The 22,761-nt window shown below is 47.3% G+C and overlaps 1 pseudogene; it reads left to right on the top strand.

Moving 5' to 3' along the window:
- The first annotated feature begins 21,052 nt into the window (after positions 1–21,052).
- On the top strand, positions 21,053–21,830 carry LOC118914022 (40S ribosomal protein S3a-like; annotated as a pseudogene).
- The last annotated feature ends 931 nt before the right edge of the window (positions 21,831–22,761 follow it).

The following is a 22,761-nucleotide window of genomic DNA, read 5'->3' as shown; positions in this document are numbered from 1 at the left end:
GGGAAGAGAGACTAGGCTTTGGGTCAGGACACCTAGGGTTAAGTCCTGCCTCTGCCACTTCCCTGTTGTATGACACTGGCAGGTCCTGTCCCTCCCCGGGCCTTGGTCTCCCTAGCTGTACACTAAGGAAATTGTCTTCTCTAATCTCAAAAATTCCTTTCTTCTCTATTACCTTACCATTACAAGCCCCCAAAGCATCTTTCTGAGACCCCACTGCATCCCGTAACGAGAATCATTGCAAGTAGCTCTGTTTGTGCATTTAACAAAGTGCCCGTTCCAGCCCATCAGCTCTATTCCATGAACAATAGCTCAGGAAAAGATAAAAGGCATTCATCAGGCAGCCTGGCCCAATTATCATGTCACACTGAATGAATGTATTTTAAAATCTTTTCTGACAAGAAAATGTTCCAAGTAGGTACCTTCAAATTAGCTGGAAAATCCAGAAAATTCGCTATTAGGCCTTCTTTGAAGAATCTTTATTCCCCCCTACTGTTCCAGAGGAATTCCTTGGATATTATTAATTCCTTCTAAGAGTCTGACCTTGTACCCCACGCTGGGACTGAACCACTTTGTCTGCCTGCCCGATTCCCCAGGAGCCATTGCAGAGATGATACACACCACAGCCCTAACAGGGGATCACCTGTCCATCAGTTTCAAGCGTCAGATGGGCTCTAGTGGAAATTCAGTTCAATTCAATTCAATTCTGCCAACATTTACTGAGCTTCAGAAAACATGCTGTGAGCCCTGTGATAAGAGCTGAGTCTAGGCAGCTCTTGTCCTTGAAGGGACACTCCACTAATGGGGACATGCTTATAAACAGATCAGTGCCAGCAGGAAGGAGGTTGTGTAGTGCAGTGGAAAGCTAGACAGATTACATTTTGAAGCTTGATTTGACTACTAGCTGTGTGACCTTGGGTGGGTGACTTTACCTCTCTGAGTCTTTCTTTCCTCACCTCTAAAATGGGGTAAGTACTCCCTCTGACCCCCCGGTGGTCAAGGTCTGGCATTCCAGTATCATCTCTGCCTGCGAGGGCTGAGGGGTTGTTTCTGACCTCTTCTTCACTCAGCAACACAGCAGTCTCTCTGCTGCTTTGTTTTCAGCTTCATTTTGCAGATGGTGCCATTTGGCTGTGGTCTGGGAGAAAATATTTCTCTAGCTTAATGTGAAATTGCATCAAATGCAGAGATACCTGGAACTGGTGGTTCTGATACAGAGATCTGGAAAGGCAACAGCAAGCATTTGGGGGAGAAGAGATGATTCAGCGAATGAGTTTTCAAATGAATACAGAACAATCTGCTTTGGCTTCTTGATATTGTGGAGCAGACTGTTAACTAGGGGAGATTTCTTGTTGACCCAAGAATGTCATGGCTGGAGGGGGACCTAGAGACCAGCTAGTTCTTACTCTGCAAGTGAGAACACTGAGGCCCAGAAAAGAGAAGAGACTTGCCCCAAAGCACATGGTGAACCAGGGGCAGAGTTGGGCCTAGATCCCAGATGTCCTGTGTCCCTGGCCTCTGCCCCTCCTTTTATCTCACTGTGTCACATATCACCACCCAGAAGATTGGGAATGAATGAGCCACTCTCTCCAGCTTCCATTCCTGCTACCAGAGCCCCTGGTCCTGGACCCCCAGGCTCTGCCCTGCCCTGAGCCTACGGACCCTTCCTGTAATCAGTCATGAGGCGCGCAGGGTTCCTGAGGGCAGTGGACGCCCTTCCTGGCTCTGTGGACCCAGGCCCTGGGAGGAGTTCAGCTGGCATCTTCCCAGTGGGATTACTTCTGATGACTCCAAGTAAGACTTGTGGGGTGCCTGCTCCCGACAGGAAGTCTCCCTGGCCGAACACTGTGGGAGGTATCTTGTCCAGGGGAGAAAACTCAGGGGCTGCTGGGTACATGAGCCCTTCTGGTGGGATTGCTTCACTTCACAGTCTACAAACAAAGCACTTCCATAGCCTGTTTATAGATGGGGAAACTGAGGCTACAAGGGTACAAGTGTCTCACCTATAGCCACTCAGAGAAAGACCCATAGAGTTAAGACTTTATGCCAAGTAAGGCCTCTGTGGAAGAGAGGCGTGTGGCATCCACCACAGAGGAGCTGTGTGTGCTCCCTTCTGCAGCTACCCAGGCACAGGGTGGATTCAGGGGGTTCTCCTTGGGAAGAGCAAAATGCCTACCTGCACTCTCACTAGTTACCTAACAGACAGTGTGCCTGTGCCTGATACTTTTTCCAAGTATCTCCTTGTTCATTTTATTCTGACCAGCAGTGTACAGAGGAAACATTCAGAACACTCTACCTCCAGGACAGCCTCAACGCCTAGCCAAGAGGAGAATGCCCAAAGAGGGCACCAATCTTACCTTCCAGCAAGGAGGAGGAGGGATCTTAAAGGACAGGCAGCAGAGGGGTGGGGAAGGGCCTGCCATCCAGATGAACAAAGGCCTGGAGGAAAGAAGACAAATGTTTGGGAACTAGAACTGTGATCTGAGTTCAGCATGGAATGCTCAAGTGTTTGAGGATGGGAGAGAAGGCTGGCCTGGTGAGCTGGAGTAAAGGGCCTTGGCTGTGAGGATAAGGAGCTTAAATGACCTAGGAGGTGGGAAACAGCAGGATTAAGAAATGTTCTGATCTCTTTGTGAGCCAAGTGCTGGATGGAAAAGGGCAGAGATGAGATAAAATCCACCCATCAAACAACCTTGGTGGACAGCACGTCCAGACCTGGTCCCATGCCAGGGTCTGCAGCCCCCGCCAAGATGACAGACTTACGGAAGAAACCTGCCCCACAGCTCAGGGCCAGGCTCAGGCCGCCTGCCTCTGGATGTCTCCACCTCAGACTGTATCTTTTGAGGCAACACCTTCATAAGGCAGTCTCAGAGGCCCACAGCTGCCAGATTCCTCCTTATCTCTCTTGTAAACACAGATGTTTTACTATCTTGTCAAAGGAAAGCTCTTACAGCTTGCCTTGGGGAAAACAGAAATTTCAACCCTTTCAGCCTCCTGAAAAAAATGCCATTGTGAGGTCTCTGGCTCAAATGCAAAATTGTGCAAATCTCTTCTTTGAAAGCAGAGGAGGGCCTCCCGCCCTCAGCTCCTTCATGTGGTAAAGGCAGGAGTAGACTAAGAAAGCCTCCTACTTATATGCGTACTAATCTACCTCCCCACTGGACCAAAGACCCTGAGGGTGAGGGCCTCATCTCACATACTGGGAATGCCTGGCACCTGCTATGGTGTACATTCTCAAGAAAGGTTGTGGAATGAATGAATGAATGAATGAATGAATGAATGAATGAGCAAATAAGAAAATAACTGGTGCCTTCTTGCTGTGTTTTCCCAGGATTTCAAAGCAATCTGTAAATACAACTTAAAGTGTGCAGCACCTTAGCCCTTCAGCAAGGGCTTGCGCAACTACATGGGAGTTAGAATTTGGTGGCTGCTTCAGGTTTAAGGCTCTTTGCCACCAGGTTCAGGGGAGGACGTGGATTTCTAATGAGTCAGTTCAGATCAGGGGACAGAAAGGGCTGGGAGTCACCCCCAGAGGAGAATATTTCTCAAGGACATTTGAGTCTCTCAATTCATTCACACGACAGCTGTTGCCTGGTTAAATGTCCACTTCCCTTCACATTCTAAATAAAGATCCATAAGACCCTGTTCCTGGACCCAGTGATGAATGGTTGCCAAGGTCATGGGGTAACCTCAGATTGGCCTCTTTATTGCTGCCTTGGAAAGGCAGCCGGGATGTGAGAGAGAACTAGACGCTGAGCCAGATGGATTTGGGTCTCTCCATCCCCACCCCCACTAAGCTTTGTGATACAGGCAAGTTCCTTGATTCCTCTGAGCCTCAGTTTCCCCTTTTGTAAGATAGGAGAAATAATACTTGAGACTGTGGACTGTTGGCCTCCAGCCTCTGAGCCACCTCAGTTGAGCTTCTGACTCCTCACCTGTAGAACAGACATAATAATATTCACCTCACAGAGTTGCAATGTGGGTTAAATGAGATAATATCCATGCCAAGATTTGTAAACTTTGTAGTGCTGTGCAGTGTAATAGGGCTAGTATTCACTGTAAAAAATTCTTTAGACAGATGACTACATGTTCTACCAAACGTGAAGTGTACTGGTGTAGGTATTGTGGTTCGAGTACAGCCCTGTGAGTTAGGTCACCTGCTCTCAGCTGGTCAAGGGCTAGAGTGTAGGGTCTGTGAGAGTAATGAGAATTTGGGACAGTGCTGATTAGAGGTATGGCACTAAGAGCTGCTGATGCTAGGAAAATGATGAATGGAGATGAATGATTTTAGGCTTTATTCAGTAGTCGGTGGGGAACATGGAAGATCTTTAAGCAGGAGCAAGACAGGATCAGAACTGTAAATTAGAGTAGCCTGTGTGGAGGATGGCTTGGGGACAGTGAAGTTGGGGCAGGGAAACCAATGCACAGTTGTCCTGAGACCCAGGTGAGGGATAGCAAGGCCAGAACAAGGTCTGTGTGTGACCCAAGGTCTAGGCCTACTGCCACAGCACTTTAGTGTCTCACTAATTAATTGAAAATATGATGAGACCATTTGCTGAGAGCAAGCCTGAAGATAAGAGCATTAACCTTTTGTAGGAGGGGTTAAATGTCACAAGCAGTAGGTAAGAATTGGTTGAGCAGAGCCTCACCCCCAGGCTCCCAAATGGCCCAACTTTGGCTTGGTAATGATTTCTTCAGTCATTAAACAGGCCAAAGGAAAAAGAAAGAAAGAAAAAAAGAAAAGAATAGATCCCATGAACAGATTTGTACTTTGCTATACTTGTCTGAGTAAATGTTTTTATCAAGGCCTTTATTTTTAAGGCCACTTTCTTCATTTAAGGGGGACAATGATCCAGGGGATTCAGGGGTACTTTTCCCATGAAAATCCTGCAGCCCCTTGGTATATGACCAAGTCTTGCCCAGGGATGGTTTGAGCAAAGGAATAGCAAGATGATGTCCATAGGGACAGAGGCTGACCCCGGTCTCCCTTTTGTCAACATATTCCTTCTGGTGTCCTCAGCCTCAGCACTGTGATGACTGGAGTCAATATCTGCTGTAATGTGTTTTGGTCTCATTAACATGGACTGGATTAAGCAGTCGCATGGGCTTTTCAATTAGGAAGACAAGTTTCTGACAGTGTTTACAAAGGGATTAGATCCCTGCTTAGCATGTGACAGGCCTTGCCTTCCTCCCTCCCCGACCCCCCAACCTCCTCTTCCTTCTTTCCCTCCCTGTCCTTCCCTATGTTCCATGAACAAACAGGTTGGCCCTGTTGAACTTTGGAGTGTATTTGGCCAGATGTGCCAGTATGGGTGGGCATGTGATTAGGATCGTTTAACCATCCTAGTGATGTTTAATCCAGTTGCCCACCTGAACTTGTCTCTAGTCCAGCCTTGGCTGCCACACCTCCAGCCTCTGCAAGCTCAGTGCCTCAGGAGCCAGCCCAGGCCACTGCTAAAAGCTCTCACCACACAAAGGTTCTTCCCAGACCTGAGCTACTGGCAGACCTCCCCAAAGAGTTTCTCCCCTTACCCCAGGACTGCTCTTCAGGGGCATCAAAGCCCATACACTGCCACTGCTCTGGGACAACCTCTTGTGACCAAGAGATGGAAATTACATGCTGCAAGGCAGTCTCCCTTTGTGCTAACACCCTGCTTCTCTCCATGGCTGCTCCTTTGTATGAAGGCAGCCCTCGCCTCACACAGGCACATGTGCATATAGTTTCAATCATGCTGTAAATAGCTTTTTGTTCTTTTTTTTTAATTAAAAATATGCCACAAACATTATTGCACATGGTACACCCACTCTTCAAAACATCATTACCCTTTGAAGCACTCCTGAGTACGTCATGTGGAAGCATCACGGCTTGACTCACCATCTACCATTAATGGATGCAAACCCTGCTTTTTAACATTTTTTTTCACAGCATCTCTGTTCATTTGCCTTTTTACTTCTACTGAGTAATTTCCTCAGGAGGAATACACATTAGTGAGATTCCTGGATCATTTGTCTTGACTTAACTTTTGGTACACACTGTTGGCTTGCTTTACAAAGAGTCCACGCCAGTGCAGGGTGCCGCCTCAACAGCTGGCTGCTGCGCTTTCCCTAGAAACTTAACCTGGATCAGGTATCCTCTTTTTAATATTTTCCCTATTTTATGAGAATACCATCTTGAAGTTGTTTTGATTTGATGTCCTTTACTACTGATTAAAGAAGAGAAGAAAAAGGAGGAAAAGACATCTTTCCTTGGCTTTGATTGCAATTTGTCTTTCTCTGGTGGGAATGGCCTGTTTGTACCCTTTGTTCATTTGCATACTGGGGTATTGATGTTTTTCTTACAAATTACAATGAGCTCTTAGACTGTAAAGATATTAACCCTTAGTCTGGCCTCAGTCAGACATTTCTCCGAAATGCTATCACTTTTATTTTAATCATGTTGTTCTCATTGTTCTTGCCTGGGGTAACTCACAACTGAGGACCAGGGGACAACCCTGGGCACTGACTGCCCAACCCCCATGATGGTACCTTTGAGGTCCAAAAAAATACTATTAATACATGCACTGTAGTAGGTGCTCTGAGTATATTTTTTCTAATCCTCAAAGCAACCCTGGCAGATATGCCTATTCAACAGATGAGAAAACCAAGGGTCAGGGAGGTAAAGTGGCTCTTTCTGGGTCACACAGCATGCGTGTAGGAGCTAACAAAGGTAAGCACTGTCTCTGGGTCTGCTGGCCTTTTTTCACAAAACCAGCAGCCTGCAGAGAAGTAAGAAAACATCTGCTGCCAACATCTTCGGGTTTGTGACTTCAAAATCCCCTGGCAGAGGAGAAAATTACCATATTTGGGGGCAATTTACATCAAATTACCATGCACCAGCCAACAGCTGCCGCCTGGAGCAGGAGGCTGGCTGCATGGATACGATCACATTTGTACACACAATAATGAAAACCCACGCTTGGGCCTCCACATTCTCCCGTAAATATGGTCATTATGATCTTGTTGGCATTGCTTGTTGAATTCCATCTTGCAAATTGTTTCCTGGTTGCCTGGGGGAGCTGACTTGGACTCTTCTCATTCTCCTTTTCTCTAGGATGTGACAGTGCTTGGGCTCACCCACTCTCCTCAGACTGTCCTCTGTCACAGGATGAAGGAGTCTCAGGATGGCTTCTACCCAGTCTCACGAATGTTGTCAAGTGCCTGCTGTGTGCATGGTGTGGAGAAGCTGACAGGGTTCTCCTGGCAGGCCCTTTCCTTCATTGTACACATAGGTAAGAGCTGTGCAGAGAGGGCAAGAGATGGGAGTAGAGTTTAAAGTCCAAGACAAAAAAAGAACCTTTCGTATCCCCTGCACTGGACCCTGGAGGGGTGGCACATGGACCTCCTGTAGCACCACGTGGGGACCAGCAGGCTGTGGGGCTCAGAGTCCTGGCAAGCGCCATTATTAGTAGTTTGGGCTTCCTGATTGCAAAGGATAAAAATCCTCTGGCTAGCTGGAGGATAGGAGAGGGGAGGGAAGTTATTTTGTACAAGGAAAGAAGGAATCTCATTAAATCCAAGGGCTAGATCAGGCCACAGCCCAGGAGGACTAGAAACAGGAAGCGAGAAGCTGACAGGAACCCAGGGTGCCCTCTTTCTCCAGCTTTCATCTGCTTCTCTATGCAGAGGCTCTCTGATCAGCTCTGCTTGCAAATATATGTCCCCTGCTCCTCTATGTGGTGGCACATGATGCTCAAAGTGCAATGTTTATAGAAATCCATAGGGGAACTCTCTCTGGTGTCCCAATTCTAAATTGTTCCAAAGAACTAAGGAGTGGCTCTAACTGTCTCAGCTTGGGACAGATGCCCCCCACTGGCCCAGTCACCTGTAGCCAAGAGGGTAAGCCCCCCTCATAACACATGGCCTGTGAGCAGGACTGGGATTTTCTGAGGAAGAGGCACTGAGAAGATAACCAAATTGGCTTCAGCCATACCCTCCATCTAGCACTCTTCTATTGAAATAGTTATTGAAATAATTGTTGATTCACACGCAGTTTGAAGTAATGCAGAGAGAGCCCTTTGCCCCTTGCCCAGTTTGCAAAAGTGGTATATTATCACAACTAGGACATTGACATTGACACAACCTATAGACCTTGTTCAGACTTTATCAGTTTTTACTCATACTCAGTTACGTCTGTGCGTGTGTTCAGTGCTATATAATTTTACCCCTGTGTAGGTCCTTGCATCCAACACCACAAGGACCCCTTGTGCTGCCTTGTGATATGCTACATAATGCCATCACCACCCCTCTGCCCCAAAGAGAGCCACAGGCTTATCCTTGGAATCTGTGCATGGGACTTTATATGGCAAAAGGATTTTATGAATATGATTAAGGCTCTTGAGACAGAGAGATTATCCTGGATTATCCAGGTGGGCCCTAAATGTGATTACAAGAGCTCTTTTAAGAGGGGAAAGAAGGTCAAAGAAATAGACAATGTGATGATGGGTATGAGACGTTGAAGTGACACAGGAAGGGGTCATGTGTGAAAGCATGCAGCTGGCCTCCTGAAGTTTTAGAAAAGGCAAAGAAATGGATTGTTCCCTGGAGCCTCCAGAAGGAACACAACCCTGTCAACACCTTGGCTTTAGCCCAGGGAAGCTGATTTTGGATTTGCAGCACTGTGAGAGTATAAATTCATGTGTTTTAAACCAGCCCATTTGTGGTAGTTTATTAGAGCAGCAATAGGAAACTAATACACCCTTTTATAACTACACCAACTTGTGTTCTGGCACACTACCCCCACCCCAGCAACCTTTTATCTGTCCTCCATTTCTAAAATTTTGTCCTTTCAGAAAAAATATTATACAAATGGAATCACAGTATGGAATCTTTTGGAATTGTCTCCCCCATTTCCACCTGCTCTGCTCAGCATAATTCCTTGGAGATGCATCCAAGTTGTTGCATGTGTCAATAACAAAAAGTTCATTCCCTTTTATTGCTGGGCAGTATCCCAGGGTATAGATGAAAGTCTAACACTTGTTAATGTCTCTATGTTTTATCTTTATTACAAGGTCTAATTAGTGATATTTTGATAATAGTCTCTTGGGGCAGAATGCAGGAATGAAACTTTAAGATCGTTGCATCCTCCCTATCACCATGTCAGATACCTGAGTTCCCTCTAGTGCCTGCCTGTCAAGTTCCCGCCGGCCTCTACTTGCATACCTTCTCTGACCACTAGCTGCTCACTACTTCCACAGGAAACCTATTACATGGTTGTACAGCTCTGCTGGGAGCTCTGGTTGCAAGATCAGTGAGGTGCCTCTGTTAAGGGGAATGTGCTAGGAAGCGCATGGTGTCAGGCCCAGGGAACCCCTAGAACGAGAGCACCTTCAGCTGCAAGGAGACCTGAGAAGGAGTCGCTTGGGCACCAACCTAGGCATATCCTGTACATTTCCTGTCCCGTGCCAGCTCTCTTTCCCAGGAGTCCTGTCCTCACGGCCCATGGACAGTCTTTGGACCGAGTTCCCTGCTCCGTGAGCCCCTCCTCCTCCCCATCCAGCTCCATCCTCCTCCGTCTGCTTCCACACCTCCATGGGCATCATCCTGCCTTCCTCCCAAGTCAGCCCAAAGGGACAGTGGCTGTTAAATTAAGAGGGAACCTAGTAGCCATGATAATAACAATAGATAACAGTCATCAAATAAGGAGGGCAGGGCACCCTGAGGACAGCCGCCTTATCCAGGGAGTGTCCTCCGTGCCTGGCCTGGCTCAGCACTTCTTGGTTAGCACTTCAGCCCCTGTGAGGCGGGGACTGTTCCCTCCACTTGAGGTGAGGAAACGCAGACTGAGTGGCGAAGGGACCTACCCAAAGGTACCAGTGAGTAAGGGCAGAGATGGAATTAGACCCCTGGGCTCTTCCTCGGGCTGTGCTGAGTGAGCGTCCAACATTTCAGAGTCATGGAAGATGAAGATGGAAGAAAATGATGCGATGGATTGGCTCCGACAGTGCGTAGGCTGGGGTGCCCAGGAAGAGGAGGGCATGGGCTTTTGAACCCCCTCCCCCGGGGGGCATTCTTAGTGAGGGCAGCCCGAGGAAAGGGGGCAGGACAGGGCGAGGTCAGGGAGCAGGACTTCGGGAGCTGGGGGCTGTTTGAAGAGAAGGAGCCAGCCCAGAGGCAGAAGCTGGAGACGCAGGGCAGACAGAGCGGGCAGACTGAAGGAACGGGAGCCGGACCCGAGGAGCTGAAGGGCTGCCCTGGGCCCTGGAGATGCACTATAAGGAAGGGGCTCCTAGGCGCCTCCCTTTTCCCAGGTCTCTTTCCCCTTGAAGGCAGGGAGCTGGCTCCTCCTGAAGCCCAATGTCCCGCCACCCCCTGCTCTGAGTTGTCCCCACCCCCATCCCCTTGCCTGGTGAGGAGGGCCAGGGATTCTGAACAAAGACATCAGGAAACTAGAACGAGGGCGGGTCATGAAGCACCCCCTGTGCTGCCAAGTCCCCCCTTCTCCCATCCACACAGCCCGGGGCTCCTGCAGACACTCCCTGGCTGCGGCCCAGCACTGGGCCTTCTGGCGAGAACCCCTCCCTGGAAGCGCAGCCTTCTGGGCTGTTTTCTTCTCAGGGACTGAGCTGTCAGGAGCCTCCAAGAGATTTCAAGACAGCTTCCCTCCCCCAAAGGATGCCTTTGTCTTTGTCTCTGAAGAGGCAGCAGCAGGGGGTAGGGTTCGAAAGAGAGGAAAATGAGGCTGGTCCTTGCCCCCAGGAGCTCACAATGTGGGTAAGGGGTGACAAGACAAGGATGCCTTTTATATCTTCAATGCCAAACCTCTGGAGGCTTAGAGGACTGAGAGTTCACTGCCCTCTGGAAGGTGGTCTGAGAAGGCTTCATGGAGGAGGTGGCCTTTGGGCTGTCCTGAAAGAATGGTAGAGACAGGTAGAGATGAGGAGGAAGAGTATTTCAAATGGAGTGGCCCCCAAGAGTGTGGGTGGAATGATGGTGAAGTGGGAGATGAGACCAGGTAAGCTCCCACCACTGCCAGTCAGACTGTGGAATGCAAAGTGAGTGCAGATGCTCAGGCAATGGGGTCAGGTGCGGGCGGGTGGGGAGGACTGAAAGTTTTTGAGCAAGGGAGTGACTTGACAAGAATGACAGTTCTGGTGACTTGCATGGAGGTTAGATAAGCAGGGAGAGGTGGAGCCAGGGAGAGCAAGGAGAAGGGGATTCTTGGTGACCTTGAGGGGGCAGTGGCAGTTGGGATGGAGAAAGAGTTGATGCAAAAAGCACTTTGACAGAAAGTAGAACCTACAGACCATGGGACTGATTGGAGAAAGATCAAGAGGAAAAAAGCAGCCGCGGATGACTCCCAGGCCACTGAGCAGGCCATTGGAAGGGCAACTGGGGCAGGCAGAGAGCGGGAGAAGGTGGGTGGCATCTTCTGAGGGCAAATGTCTGTATCCTTCTGGCTATCTGCGGCCCCACTTGTGTCTGTTCTGGGCCTGACTTGGTTGCCTTCTGCCCTGATCTACACATGTGGACGTCTAGCATAGGTGCTTGGAGACTGTGGCATGTGGCAGGGCTAGGGTGCTCTCCCAGGCAGGCCTGCTGCAGAAGAGGTACCTCAGGAAAGAGAAAAGGAGCAAAAGGATTACCAGTCACTGCTCATACACAGAATGAGCAAAGGGAAAGGACTCTTTCTTTCCACAGAAAAGTGATTCTGACCTTGACTTTATCTGTCACTCTAATGTTAACTGAGTACCTCCTGTGTGTCAGGAGGTAGTAGAATCATGGTGGGTTCCAGCCCCAGCCCCTACCCTTAAGGAAGTCTCAGATGAATGTGGGGAGGATGGCAAAAACCTTTATGACTCCAATATTAAGGACCATGCACTGTGAACGAGGGATAGAGAATGACAGGTTAGGGAAGGAGTCCTCAATTTCATTACCAGGATGTGGGGAAAAGGGCAATTCCAGGAGAGGTGACAGCTTGAGCAAAGGCTGCAGATAGGAGTCTATTCACATAGACTGGAGCCTAGAAGGACTTGAGAAGGGAGACAGGAGATGGGAGGACAGAGGAAGCAGTTCTAGAAAGGCAGGTTGAGGCAGAGGCAGGGGCCCTGTGCTCTGGCTGTGGGTGGGAGGCTGCAGTGCACAGTGAGGAGAAGGGACAGCGGCAGTAGGCAGAAGGGACGGATGATGAAGAGTTTAATAAAGGCAGAGGCTGTGATGGTGGCTAGGCCTGAGAGGTCACTGGGTCCTGGCCACCTGCCTCTCCAGGACTGCTCAGTTTACATTATTGTCTGGGTCTTGACTCCTTTATGTTACATTTCTGGATCACCCACTCATAAGTCCTCATCCTGCCTGGGGCCAGGAGCTCTTAGACAGAGAGCAGCTTTGATTTAAAGACAGAAACGGCAATAAAGGGGGAGCAAAACTATCCAGAGAAGAAGACAGGCTTCCCTGGAGGCAACAATGTAATTAAAATGGGACAGCTCTCTTCCTGGATAGGAGAAGTCTGGCCCAGGCTTTACATGGCCCCAAGAGACTCCCTAGAGCACTGACAAGGGAAGATCACCACCTGCCACTTCCATCCACTGTGCCAGCACATTTCCAGGTCCAGGAAAAAGGCCCAGCCTCAGGGCTGCACACTGCAGGATCCAGCCCATCCCTCTGCTGTGGTAAGCAGACTTCTAAGACAGCCTCCAATAATCCCCACCTGCTAGTAATCATGCTCTTGTGTAATTCCCTCCCCTGGGGTGTGAGTCTGAAGTGGACCTAGTGACTGTTTCTGATGTCACTTCAGAGTGCAGCAAAAGTGTGGGATGTTACTTCCATAATTAGGTTACAAGACTGCAACTTCCTTCCTGATAGCATACTCTATTGCCTTCTCGACTTGCACACTTTGATAAAGCAAGCTGCCATACTGGAGAGGTCCCATGACAAGCAACTGAGGGTGGTCTTTGGTGCGCAGCCAGTGAGGAAGTTAGGCCCTCAGTCTAACAGCACACAAAGAATTGAATCCGCCAACAATCACGTGAATGAGATTGGAAACAGATCTTTCCCTGGCTGAGCCTTCAGATGACAACATAGACCTTGGACTGATACCTTGATTACAGCCTCATGAGGCACCCTCATGAGAGACCATGAAGTAGAAGATACAGCTAAGTTATGCCTGGATCCCTGACCCACAGAAACTGTAAGATAATAAATGTGTACTGTTTAAAGCTGCCAATTTTGGGGATTATTTGTTACACAGCAGTAGATAACTCATACACCTGCTGATTTGAGCCAGTTGATTCCTTGCTCTAAGTCTCAAATGCTCCCATCTGAATCAATGGGTTGATGAAAATATAAAGGGCTCTTGCAAAGATCAGAGATAACAGCAGATGGGAAAGAGCTCTGTAGAGCATAAAATGCTGTGTACATGGAATGCATTCTTGTGAATACGATTATTTCAGTAAAGGGTTAGGGAGAACATGGTTCTCATTTCAGCTTCTCAACTTACAGGCCAGGTGACCTTGTGTAAATCAATTCATCATTCTGTTCTCAAAGTTTCCTCATTTGTAAAGTGGAGTTGTTAAGAGGACTAGGAAAATACAGGAAAAGCACCCAGCCTGTGCCTGGCACATAGTAGGCACTAAAAAATCATGGCCCTGCTGATGCCTTGACTTTAACCCAGTGATACTTGTGTTAGACTTCTATCCTTCAAAATTTTAAGATAATCATACACTTGTATTGCTTGCACCACAAAGTGTATGGTAATTTGTTACATCAGCAAAAGGAAACTAATATAACCCCTGGCTCCCTGAGGCAACCCTGAGGCATGTGGGTACCACCTCTGGGCAGATACGCAGCTTGTTCTTGAGTAAATAAAGTCACCTTCCCCAGACTGGGGCACATGGGAAGGAACACTGGACCTGGAGCCTGGGAACCTGGCCTCAGTCACTGTGGCTTTGCCAACTAGGTTTGAGACCATGGGTGGATCCTGTCCCTTCTCTGGCCTCAGTGGGAATGGGGCTAATATCCTTCCCCCTCCCCAGTCCTAACTTTAGCCGCCCCCCCACCCCCCATATCACTCCACAGGGGAGTGGCGCTCTGTGAGCCATAGGTGGTACACCGTGTAAAGGATGTTCAGTATGATGCCAGGATGAGAGGTGAGCAGAGGACCAGATCAAAGATATGGGCACCAGTAAAGCCAACATAAAGTGGAAAAGCCACAGTGCGATATGACTGGAAGGCACCAACGCCATGCCTGGAGGCAGGGCAGCACCGACTGTGTTCAGGGAAAGGTGAGTCGTCGGCTGGACCCAAGCCTGGGGCACATGGGGAGGGGTGGACACGAGGCGAGAGCCTGGCTTAGCAGCCCCTCAAATGCCAGACAGCAGTTCAAACTTTATCCTAAAGACAGACCGTGGGGACCCCTAGTGGGGACCCACTAACTTACCGGAAGGCCACACAGGAGCTGGGGCACAAGGCTGCCTAGGACATTGATCAAAGAATCTTGGCTTTGGTGGCGGGGGGTCCTTGGGCATGTGTGGCTGCCCCATTTGCTCTTTCTCACTCACAACTGTCCTCCCCAGCTGGGAGACCCTGACAAACCAATTACCCTCTATAATCTCAGTCTTCACTCCTGCAAAATGGGGCTATAATGCTAATCCCATTAACATGTTATGAGGATCACACAAGAAAATACATAAAATGCTTGACTGAACTTCCTACATGCTGCCAAACCACCAGGTTCCCTTCTCACTACCCATTGGCTTCCCCTTCATTCAAGTGGACGTTTTGCACCCCTTTCTCCCCCTGCAGAAGCAACTTTTCTTTTCTGGTTGTCTGCATATCCTTTCCCAGCAAGGGTTTCTCATAAGCATCCCCACATTCTTCAAAAGACGTGTTTGGAAACAAGAAATTGTTAGAGAGATGATTCAGTCTTTGGCCTCAGATTGTGTCTGGACATAAGCAGGCCCATCTGCAGAGCTTACACTGCCAAATTCTGTCACTCTCACTCCATATGGTCTGCGCTCCCCCTTCTTCCCTCCCAGAAGCTGTGGTCTGTGCCCGTCTCTCACTCAGCTTGGGTTGCTATACCGAAAATTCAGCAAGGAGTATCTTGACTCCAGTGGATGGGGCATCTCTGCTCCTCTCCTGTCTTGCCTGGGGCTGTTACAGAGCTGAAAACCAGAGGTGAGGGCCATTGCTTGTCCCTCACGCTTGTCCTCGCAGAGCCGCCGTGTGTAGTGCTAGAGCTCAAAGGGACTGAGGGAGGCTGTTGTCTCCTGCTTTGGAGGCAGAGATCTTTCCTGCAGGAAGTAACTTCCTAAAATGTTGTTCACTGGTCTAATCCCCTTGTCCTAAAGCAGAATGATGTTGGACAACCTCATGCAACCACATCCTTGCCTGCAGGAGCTTGACTTGGCATTGGAAGACCCCAAATCATGTAGAGCTGTGTGACCCTGGATCATAGATTAACCTCTCTGAGTCTGCCTTTCCTCATTTGTGACCTGTGAGTTGTGATTCCTGCCCTGTTAACATCACAGGTTGGTTGCTGGCATCTAATGAGATGACAGGTGTGAAAGAGCTTTGTAAACTGTATAGATCTCAAACTGCTCAGCCACAGTAGTACCTGGAATGCAAGTTCCTGGTCCCATGTCTGACCTACGGGACCAAGGAACTCTGGGCTTCCACAGGCTGCTCTCCCAGTGACAGGCTTGAGGATCACTGCTGTGGGAAATGAGCACATGGATGAGACGGTCCCCAACCCATTATCAGTTTGGTTTAGAAAGTAGCCTTAAGTGTCCTAGGGCCTGGGCCATGGTGGGCTATATAAGATTTTTCATCACAAACAGTCTAAGGTTTCAAGATCTGCATGGTTTCTCATCTAGGAAAATCCATTTTGAAATAAGTTCATGATGTTCATGGTCAGATTAAAAAAAGCAACTTCCCAGGGAGATTTAAACTCAGGATGGCAAAACTCAGAGCCTCCAGGAAACAAGCAGGTGATGTGAATGGGGGAGAAGCTGGGGCTGCACAAGAAAAAGGAGAGCATGTCTGTGCTGCAGAGTCCAGACCTTACCTAAAGGCATTAAAAAAAATAAACTGTGCCAGCCAAACAAAGCACATGTGTTAGACAGGTCTGGTTAAAGGCCTGTCAGTTTCTAACTGGTATAAATGATGGGAAAAAAACGATTTGGTCTTAACTAAGCTATGTATTTGCCACAGGCTTAATTGCCCTGGAAAAGAGTACTTGGCACACAGTTATAATTCTCAGGTTTAGGCTGGGCGAAGGCACGATTTCATTAGTTCACTCATATATTCTTTCCACAAATAGCCTTTTCTAAGTCTTATGCTAGGGTTTGTGATCCCAAAGCTAAAACAGACACTGTATCTTCCACAGAAGCTGGACATGGCTGTGAATGGCTCCATGACGTTGTTTCCCAGCATTCTGTGGAAAGCTACTCAATGAGATAATGCGCATTCCATGAGAAAAGTGATCCAGGGTTAGTTAAGCACGGAAAGCATGGAGTTAAAGTTAAATGTATTACTTCACTGCAGGACTCCTCAGTCTTTACTATACCAATGGGCATTACACATTAAATGACCTCCAAGTATCTGGACCTGTCAGGGGCCCCTGGTGGACCCAGATGTCCTGACCTGTTTTGGGGGCTAGTGAGTGAGCAGATGTGGGTACTCCCACTCCCAAGATGTGGCTGAATCAGAGACCCAGTTGCCCTTAAGCCTGCGGGGCCTCCTTCCGTGGGGCATCCTGATGAGGGGTGAGCAGAGGAGATACCCACTTCCTTCAGAGCTCTGCAGTGGAGTGCTGAGGGGACAACACTGAGGGGAGGATTTCACTTTCTGTGGCAGCAAGAGAGCCTTAGAGGGCTGAATCCAGGGGTTATTAGTCCCAGCCTATTTGAGAAGTATGACCGTGCTGTGCTGCGGAGGAGGGATCCACACCAGCGAACAGGGAACAGCCTGTGTCCTGTGCAACGGGAATGCTGAAGCCTACTCCCTTGTCAGCTTCTGGTTTTTATTACCAGGAAATGGGGAGAAAGCAATTACCTATTTACAAACAGGGCTTGATCTCCCTCGTAGTGTAATCTTCTGCTCTGCCAGGAGTACGAGGAATCCTCAGACAGAGCCTACAGTTACATTAACTGTTGCTTTTCAACTAAGGCTGGCTCTGACTTCTATGAATAAAATTGAGAGATTCAAGACAGATCTGAAAACCAATTTCCCCCTCTCTCTTCTGAACTCTCCCCACTCATTTTCTGTGGCATTCTCTTTCTCTCTCCTCACTTTCTCCTTTGCATGGTTCATCCAATCTGAACATTTTAAAATTGTGCAAGTATTCAAACTTAATCTTTCTCTCTCTCACTCTTCCTCCCTTTCTGTCTCTTCCCCTCTGCAGTATATGAAGTCACTCCAGTCTGTGACTACATACCTCTTTTGCTCTAAAAATCCCCACAGTGAAGGCAGAATGAATTTCACTTGGTCTAATCTTTCACAGAATTAGGATGGAAGAACGTTTTTGGAAAAACACAACACAAAACAAAAAAACCCAAGCTCCCCAAAAAACATAATTCATGGAGACCACCTCCAAGAATTAACTCCTCAAACCAATCAAAATCGATTCTAAAATTACTCCAAAGTGTCTTTTGTGACTCCCTTTGTGTTCACTTACAGGTACCAAAGTCTTGGGTTCAAAGCAGAAAGGATGAGAAAGTTCCACTTTACGGATCAGTCAAGTCCTATTTGCAAGTAGGAAAGCTTACATTGGAAGAATGACAGAATTTAGAAGTTAGGAAACAAAGACATTTAAACATCTGTGTCACCTAGAGTGGGCTCAGCACTCACTGGGCGTTTCCACGTGCTTCTCTCACGCATCATATCCTCCCAATGATCCATGTTCTCTGTACTCCAGGATTCCAAGGGCATTTCTCAAGGCCACATGGGCAGTAAAGGATGGCTCTCTGAGTTCAAATCTATTGGTTTTAAGGCCAGTCTATTCTGTGTCTGAACTGGACCTAAAAAGATCTTTGTATCTGGGGAGTGGCGGGAGAGGGGTTTCGATATGAAGGAACAGCAGGAGGTGCCTGCTGCCGCCTGTCTTTGTGACAGAAGGGAGAGGGATTCTCCTCACAGACGGGCCTGGGGATTTCTTTCCCTCACTTGGTCCTCAGTCCCTCTCCTTGGCATCCCTGGTCTGTCGGTTTGTAGGGAATACACCAGCCAGCAATCCAGAGCTGTGCTCCCAGACCAGGGGAAATGAAACTAGACCATTCCTACCTGTGGGACAGGTGCCCCAGACTTTAGCAGACCCACAGGAGCCTGTTTGTGCAGACCCATCATAAGCAGTGACAGCCTGCTTGGCCAGCATGACTCGAGAGCAGGGCTCACATTTCTGAGACAGTTAGAGGAGGTTATAATAATTCACAGAGGACTCTTGCCTTGATCTGGCCAAGAATACAGAAAGCATCACTTCCCAGCTTATGTGGATGTCTCTTGCTTTAATTCTCATCCTGTCTTTGGTCTGTGTGGTGAAGGCACATTTGAACCTGTAGGAGTATCCAACAGGCAGCCTTCTTCTTTGAGATTTAAATAATTGCTGAGCCCAGCAAAATCAGACTCAGCTATTCTCAACCTTCTCTTGAAAGAGACAAAGGAAATGGATTGTCTTTGTAGACATCAGAACATTTAGGTCTAGAACAAAGGAGATAATAGTCCCACCTTGGCCACAGCTAGGAGATCATGATCCAGGTACAACCAACGCCAGGCAGGTCCTCATGGCTAGTGGGTGACTGAATAAGCAGGGAAAATGCTGTTTACCCAAGCAGTTTCCAAGGTCACAGCTCGTGCCTTTGCAATTGTTTATTTGATCAAATATTTCCCAAAGCATCTTTCTCTGTAGGATGTTAAAAGGTGCTACATGGGGAAGAAAGGAGATTTCTGTGGTAAAATAAGGTTGAGGGAAAGCTGAATTAAAGAAAATTAATTGGGTTTCTTTAACTGAAAGACTTCTCAGAAACTTTACCATGCTAATGTGCTTTATAAGTCTCTGAGAGAGGAATAGTTGGTAGCGTTGCAGACTTACTGACTATAGATCCATGTTTCCTCCAGAGCACCTCTGGGGGTGAGTGTACCATGGAGCACACTGTTGGAAAAGTGGTTTTCGTGTGACACTCTCCCTATTCTTCTAAGGATTGGCATTAACCAAAGCATGGAAAAGACAGGATGGGAGACACTGGACCACTCTAACAGTTATTGTCTTGTGTTTGCTGGGATGTTTTCTCTCCAGACCCTTCTTCTGTCATTGATGTTCTACCCCCAACCTGAGTTGTGCAATTTAGGATTAGATTTGGCTGCAAATAACAAAAACTATGGAGTCCACAACTGTGGCTTAAACAAAATAGAAGAATATTTTTGTCTCACATAAAAACGTAAAGAGGATTCAGTTCAAGGCTGGTAGAGCAGAGACATGATATCAGGGACCTAGGCTCTTTCTGTCTTATTCCTCTGCCAGAGGTAGCTTCCATTTCCAAAGCTACTTCATGGTATAGAATGGCTGCTGGAGCTTTAGCCATTGCATTCACATTCCAAACTACAGAAAGGAGGAAAGGAAGGAGAAAAGGAGGACAGCCTTTCCTTTTTAAGAGTTTCCAGAAATACCTCAGACTACTTCTGCTTATATCTCATTGATCAGAACTTGGACACATGGCCATACCTAATTGTAAAGGAGGCTAGCAAATGTATTAACTGGACAGCAGTATGCCCAGCTCAGAAACAAAGGTTCCAGCAAAAAGGAGAGAATGTATTTTGGGAGAAAGTGCCCTGCCATATATCAAATATTATCTCCCTGGTTAAAAATTTTGGTCAGGCTAACCAATCTGAGTTTTGCCCCAGGATGTTTTAGTTTGAAGCTGGAGGGGAAGTTTCTTTTTCTTCTATGGTTACTGAGCTGAAGAGAGTTTGAAGGTTTAAGCCCTGCTCCCCAGCATGTGGAGAAAACATGTGCAGATAGAAGGGACAAAGCCAACAGGCAGAGACACAAAGGTGAGAGACTAGGGAGGAGACTGGAAGAGGTGCGGACTGATAGATCTGGTTTCAACCATCCCCAAATCCAGCCTCTCCCCTGCCCTCTGCTGATTACATTGTCCAATAAATCCCCCTTTGACTTAAACTATTTCAACTTAGGTTTCCATCACTTACAATAAAAAGGATGTTGGCTCCTAAAGTTATCATTTTTCATTGCTGCAAGCAGGGACCGCATGGATCACTCTTTGGGCAGAGATAGTTTTTTCTTGTACTAAGTCACTAAAGGACTTTATTCCCTGATTTCATAGTGAAGGACGTCAAGAAACATAATCATGCTCTCGCATGTCTGCGCAGCTCTTCATAGTTTACAAAATTCTCTTAAATCCATTAGCTCATCTGAGTCTCACTGAGATGTAGGTTAATCCCCCCCCCATTCTAAAGATGAGGACAATAAGGTTCAGTGGGATAATCTGGTTTATCCACATAGTTGGTCAGGAGTAAAAATGTTGTTGGGCAATCCAATCGGAGGAGATCTCTCTGCGTGCTAGAAGAGACCTCAGCCCAGGAAATGAATGGTTCTTGACTCGAGAAAGAATTCATGAGCAGGTTAAGCAGGTACAAGCAAAGAGTATGAAGGCAGAAGTACACCCTCAAGGAAGGAGTGTGGGCATGCTCCAGAGGGGAGCAGCATGCTGGGGTTCGGGCTGGGCGGTTTTATAGCTGGAGTTTGAGCAGCAGGTGGAATATTCATCAGAATAGGTGGGGTTTTCTCAGAATAGGGAGTGGCTTTCTGGGAAATAGAGCGATGTGCCCTTTTTGTCCTTAGATGGTCTGCTTTGACACTGTCATGGCACCAAGGGGGGTGATTTTCAGTATGCTAATGAGTGTATAATGTATTTTGAGGTGAAGTCAGGGTCAACTTTTTCTCCATGTTGGAACCAGCAAGTTTTGGGAGGTCTGTTATCTATACCCTCGCTCCCCACATCCTGTGAGAACAGTTAACCTGGAATGTTTAGAACATAAACGAGCATCCCTTTGGCTCTCTGAGCAGCACATGGCAGTGGGTGAGAACAAGTGCTTTAGGAAAAGCTGCAAAAAGGGAGCCAAGAAGAAAGCAGTTGATTCATTTTATAAGAAAGATTGGTATGATGTGAAAGCACCTGTCATGTTCAATATAAGAAATATTGAAAAAACACTAGCCACAAGAACTCGAGGAACTAAAATTGCATCTTATGGTCTCAAGGGTCACATGTTTGAAGTATGTCTTGCTGATCTGCAGAATGATGAAGTTGCATTTAGAAAATTCAAGCTAATTACTGAGGATGTTCAGGGCAAAAACTGCCTGACTTATTTTCATGGCGTGGATCTTACCCGTGGCAAAATGTGCTCCATGGTCGAAAAATGGCAGACCATGATTGAAGCTCCTGTTGAAGTCAAGACTACTGGTGGTTATTTGCTTCATCTATTCTGTGTTGGATTTACTAAAAAACATGATAATCAAATTTGGAAGACTTTGTACACTCAGCATCAACAGGTTTGCCAAATCAGGAAGAAGATGATGGAAATTCTGACCCAAGAAGTAGAGACAAATGACTTGAAAGAAATGGTCAATAAATTGATTCCACAGCATAGAAAAGTCTCGCCAATCTATTTACCGGCTCCATGATGTCCTTGTTAGAAAGGTAAAATGCTGAAGGAGCCTCAGTTTGAATTGGGGAAACTCATGGAGCTTCCTGGTGAAGTAGTAGTTCTGGAAAGCTACTGGGGATGAGACAGGTGCTGAAGTTGAGTGAGCTGATGGATATGAGCCACCAGTCCAAGAATCTGTTTAAAATTCAGACTTTTAATGATGTCAAATTAAAAAATCTTATTTGTGTGAAAAACAAAAAGGTATATAAATGAGCATCTAGATGAATGTAAACACGGGCCAAAGTCCCTAACCCCCTCCCTGCTCATGTATGGCGATCTACCCACTGTCACAGAGCCACTTGCTATTTAAGCAGTGCTTCATGTGCATCCTCTATAAAGACGAAGGCAGAGTGATACTGTCATAGCTTGGAGGGGAACACATCCTGTAGAGTGGATGGGCTAAGAAAACCTGACCAGTGTACCTAATTCAGGGACAAATCCAGAGTGGAGGACTGGAGAGCTGGCATCACCACTGGACTGTCTCAAATATCAGTGATCTGCATCAAGGCTCAGGTTGGTGCAATTTTTCAATTGATTCATGACTCACACTGGAAAGTCTCTGCAACAAGATTCTCAGACAAAGGCTTGTGGCACAGGCCTTCCGTGTGGTTGATTAAAGGACAGCTTTCATTGCTGGCACCTGATCTGAGGATTAGGCCTTTGGATTTGTGAAAAGTTCAGAGGTCATTCTGCATTCTCATCCAGAGAGAAGACAAACTGCCTTCGGTGGGGGTGCCTGTGTCCCTCACAAAAATATTTAGATAATTTAGGAATTTGCAGTGCTGCCCATGTAGCACAAAAGATACAATTTGGATTGAGCAAAGGCTAATGCAAGAGTTACTGACTATCAGTGTTCCCAGTTGCAAGTGAGATGAGTCTTCAGCAAACATTTTTGAAAGATATCGGAAGGATATTGGGAGGTTTACAAAATCAATGAGAAGCTGGAGAAACAGGCTTAGAAAATGGGCAGGATCAAAGCAGTTATAGAAGGTCATGAAGCAGGAGGTAGAAGAATCACATTTCAATCTGGCCAGGAATAACCATCCCACAGTGGACATAGCTTCCACAAACCAG

The sequence above is a fragment of the Manis pentadactyla genome, chromosome 3, assembly GCF_030020395.1.
Source record: "Manis pentadactyla isolate mManPen7 chromosome 3, mManPen7.hap1, whole genome shotgun sequence".
Taxonomy (NCBI): domain Eukaryota; kingdom Metazoa; phylum Chordata; class Mammalia; order Pholidota; family Manidae; genus Manis; species Manis pentadactyla.
This window is presented reverse-complemented; position numbering and strand designations above follow the sequence as displayed.